The sequence below is a fragment of the Rattus rattus genome, chromosome 7, assembly GCF_011064425.1.
Source record: "Rattus rattus isolate New Zealand chromosome 7, Rrattus_CSIRO_v1, whole genome shotgun sequence".
Taxonomy (NCBI): domain Eukaryota; kingdom Metazoa; phylum Chordata; class Mammalia; order Rodentia; family Muridae; genus Rattus; species Rattus rattus.
The window spans coordinates 22,735,405-22,740,198 of record NC_046160.1 but is presented as its reverse complement, the minus strand read 5'-3'; positions in this window follow the sequence as shown (position 1 = coordinate 22,740,198).

The following is a 4,794-nucleotide window of genomic DNA, read 5'->3' as shown; positions in this document are numbered from 1 at the left end:
ACACTTTTCAGTGTGAAGGCAAATTTCCTAAAATTTCCCAAGGGCTAGAAGTAAATGGTAAATTTGTCATCTGGAGCTTCTAAGTGAGAATGTCCAAGTATCTTCTGCTGGATCGAAAACATTATGGCTCAGTGGTTAAGAGTGCTTGCTGCCCTTGAGGACCCAGGTTCAATTCCCAGCACTCATGGTGGCTCACAACCATTTGTACATCTCGTTCCAGGAGATCTAACACCCTCTTCTGGACTCAGAGAGCACCAAGCATGAGAGTGGCACGCAGACAAACAAGCAAATGCTCACACACAGGAAAAATGTTATTAACAGATACTCAAGCATACTTATGAAACATAACAGTTTGCTTTATGCATTGTGTAATAATTAAATCAAGCTAGTTAACTTGTTTTTCACTTCAGATATTTTTCACGTTTGTGGTGAGGAATTTAAGATCGATTCCTTTAGCAATTATGGTTTTCAAAAAAAAAAGTTTTCTTTAGGTAGTTCATTGTCTAAGGTGGTAAAGATTTTTTTCTTTTATATTTTTGTCTGTGGTAGTTTTTCACATTTGAATTCTTTAAAATTTACATTATTTTTCACATCCGAATTCTTTATTCATTTGGTTTTTTTGAGGCAGGTTTTCTCTGTGCAAGCTCTGGCTGTCCTGGAGCTCATTTTGTAGACCAGAGTGGCCTCGAACACAGAGATCTGCATGCCTCTGCTTTCTGAGGGCTGGAATTAAAGGCGTGTGCCATAACTGACCTCATTTAAATCCTTTTAAATTAAGGTTTATTTTTACTTTACGTGTATGAGCTTTTTGCCTGCCTTTGGGCATTGCGACACATGATGTCTGGTGACTCCAGGGGTCATAAGAGCATCAGATCCTGTGAAGCTGGAGATACGGTTATAAGCCACCATATGGGTGCCCGGAACCGAACCTGGGTCCTCTGCAAGAGCGGGGTCAGTGTTCTTGACTGTTGAACATCTCTCCAGCCCCCTCACATTTGAATTCTTTTTTTTCTAAATTTTACACTCCAGATTTTATTCCCCTCCCAGTCCACCCTCTGACTATTCCACATCCCATACCTGCCCCCCCCCCCAACCCCCATCTCCACGAGGATGTCCCCACCTCCACCCCTGCACCCCACCAGACCTCTGAACTTCCTGGGGTCTCCAGTCTCTTGAGGGTCAGGAGTGCACAAAAGCCCACTTGCTGGGTCTTTTGGGGGGCGGTCATGATAGGTCCCTTTTTGTGAGCGCCCCATAGCCTCAGTAATGGTGTCTGGTCTTGGGCCCTCCCCCTTGAGCTGGATCCCATTTTGGTCTTGTCCCTGGACCTTTTTGGTCTTGTCCCTGGACCTTCTTTTCCTCAGGCTCCTTTCAGACAGGAAGAATTATGGGTCAGAGTTTTAACTGTGGGATAGCAACCCCATTCCACGCTTGATGCCCTGTCTTTCTGCTGGAGGTGGGCTCAACAAGTTCCCTCTCCCCACTGTAGGGCCTTTCATCTACCCCCCACCCCCTTTGAACCTGAGAGTCTCTCACTTCCCAGGTCTCTGGTACATTCTCGAGGGTCCTCCCAACCTCCTTCCTCCCGAGGTCAAGGTCGCCTGTTTCCATTTTTTGGAGCTGGGGACCGAACCCAGGGCCTTGCGCATGCTAGGCAAGCGCTCTACCGCTGAGCTAAATCCCCAACCCCACCTGTTTCCATTCTTTCTGCTGGCCTTCAGGGCTTTAGTCCTTTTCTTCCACCCAGTACCAGATCATGTTCCCCTCTCTCCCCATCCCCATTCCCTCTCCCTCCGCATCCCCTTGTGGTCGCTTCCCCTGCCACCATGGCGATGACAGCAAAGAATAACGAGAAAAACATTTGAATTCTTAAGGGGTGATTCACGTGGTCGCATCCGCAGTAAAGAAGCAGAGAGCAGTCAGCAGAGGGCAATCACAGTTCCAGCTGCCGCTCACTTCTCTTTTCCTAAGGACACAGTCTAGGATCCCAGACTTAGAATGGCGCCACACAGAGGCACCTCAGGACAGTTAGCCAGACAGTTCCCTACAGGCATGCTCAGAGGCTCATCTCCAGATGATTCTAGACTTTATCAAATTGACGTATGTCATCACGGCAGTGGGATTGTTTTCTTGTTGCTATGTGGAGCTCTCTTCGATTAAGCTGTCAAATGTAAGGGAACTCCCTTCAGAGCTCGGTGTTTTGTTTCGTTTCGTTTCGAGACAGGCTCTCTCTTTGTAGCCCTGGTGTCCTGGATCCAGGCTAGCCTTCAATGCACAGAAATCCTCTACCTCCTGATATTTCAGAGCCTTTTTTTTTTTTTTTTTTTTTTTTGGTTTTTTTTTTCGGTGCTGGGGACCGAATCCAGGGCCTTGCGGTTTCCTAGGTAAGCTCTCTTCTTTTGGGTTTATTCCCCAGCCCCAAAATGAGCTCTGTAACTTCTCTTTTTTTTTTTCTTTTTTTTTTTCAGGAGCTGGGGACCGAACTCAGGGCCTTGCGCTTGCTAGGCAAGCGCTCTACCACTGAGCTAAATCCCCAACCCTTTTAAAAGCATTTTTAATCCTACCTGCCTATTCCTGTTATTAACAATGGTTTTGCAGCTGTTTTAGTGTTGGGTCCTGCAAGTCTCTCTCTCTCTCTTCTTGATCTCCAATAAGAATGCCTCAGTGTAGAATTTAACTTGGGGAGGACTGACGCTTTTGATATTAAAATCATCCCAGCCAAGAGTCTGAAATATCTGTCCAATTAGGCAGATCATTTATCTCCTGTGTTAAGTGTTTATGGTTTTATATAGGAAGGTCTTCTGTATTATTAATTCAATACTCTGATAATTTATAATTTTTATCAATATAAAGAATATATATATATATATATATATATATATATATATATATATATGGTTTGATAGTGTTTGCCTGGAATCTCAGTGTTTGGGAGGCAGAGGCAGGAAGATCAGAAGTTCAGGGTCATCTTCACATACTTAGCAAACTCGAGGCCAGGGTTCATATTTATCTCTAGTCTCAGTATGCCACATAATAATCTAGAGCTTAGTTTGTTTTAAGAACACTTAATAACATCTTGCTGGCTCCTTATAATACTTAATAAATTATTCACAGAAAATTCACCTGAAAATTAGAGCAGGGCTCCAGACCTCAGCACAACTGACTCCATGATGGAAGAGACATTCAGGCTGTAAAACTCAGCACACAGACAGCACCACCTGCCAAAACTAAAACAAAGGCCTCATCCACCAAAGTCCACAGTCCCGGGACTAGCCTTGCTTTGTGGCTTCTGTCTCTGGCTAATTGTTCTTGATAACTGAAGTAGGTCAACCCAGAACATGGTTTTGGTGCTCGAAAGGTCATCCTAAAAAAGGCTTGGGATCCCGAACGTCTACTGTGGTTCCCGACTGATAAAGACTTTCTGTTGGCTTAAAGCCATGTCCATCCAGTCTTCTCTGGTGAACACCCCACAACAAAAATTACAGTATGCCGTTTTCAGTGATGTCTTACTTCCTTATAACGTTCTTTTTCACCCAGAAATCAGCTGACTCTTTTTTGAGGTCTGGCACAAATAGAAATTTATAGAGTAATTCTTCCATTCTGTCTAAGAAAATTAATCAAGGTCTTCTGAGTTCACCGATAAGTTTTTATTGCATTCACCACATTTTAAAAAATGTGTGTGTGTGTGTGTGTGTGTGTGTGTGTGTGTGTGTGTGTATGTGTGTTCATGTGTGCATGTGTCATGGGACATCCAGAAGGAGAAGACAACCTGCGAGAGTCAGTTCTTTCCGTCTACCTCAAAGGTCATAGGAGTTAAATGTAGGTTGCCAAGGCTTGGTAAGAGGCACCTTTACCCACCAGGCCGTTTTGCTGGTTCCCACGTGGTATCTTAACAATTTCCTTACTAATGCATGTCTCTGGCGTACAGGGTTCATATTTATCTTTAGTCTCAGTATGCCACATAGTAGTCTAGAGCTTAGTTTGTTTTAAGAACACGTAATAGCATGTATGTATGTGTGCATGCATGCACGTGGAGGTAAAGGAGACAACCCGTGAAAACTGCTTCTCTCCTTTTACCACGTGACCTGCAGAGATGGAACCCACGTTCTCAGGCACCTTTGCCTACAGAGCCATCTTGCTGGCTCCTTATTATACTTAATAAATTTTTCACAGATAAATAAATTAGTAACTAGTAATAGGATTATAGAAGACAGCTGAGTTGATAACCGGATATAAAATGTATCAATAGCCCATAGGTAAGATGAGATGCATTGTCAATAAAATCTCCAGTCTATAACATAAACCTAACTTTCTTGTTTCTTTCTTTTCTTTCTTTCTTTTTTCTTTTTTTTCTTTTTTTGTCTGTGTTTCCCTAGGCTTCAAAGCAACATATTCTTGAACAGATGGAGAAACTCACAGGTCAGAATGACTCTATCCCTTCTTGTTAGCTCAAGGCTGATGACAGATCAGCTGTGTTTCTGCTTTAAGACTCTGGTCTTTGATAGCATGAGGAAGAAAGTTAAAAAAAAAAAAAAAAGAGGGTGTGACTGGAGCAGAGCCATCTTTCTAACATCTTTACTTCCAAAGTCACACAAACAGCCCCATAACTCCTCAACGGTCCCTTTCCCCTTGCTTCTGTGTCCCGTGTGTTTTCATGGAAAGCCCAAAGTATGGGAAAGAAACTTGGTGGGTCAGGAGAAAACAAAGAATAACTACCAAGAGTTTGACAAGGGAGGTCTGTTACCTTTATTTCTCTAGTATGGATCCGGGGTAGACATCTTTAAAGGAAAAGAT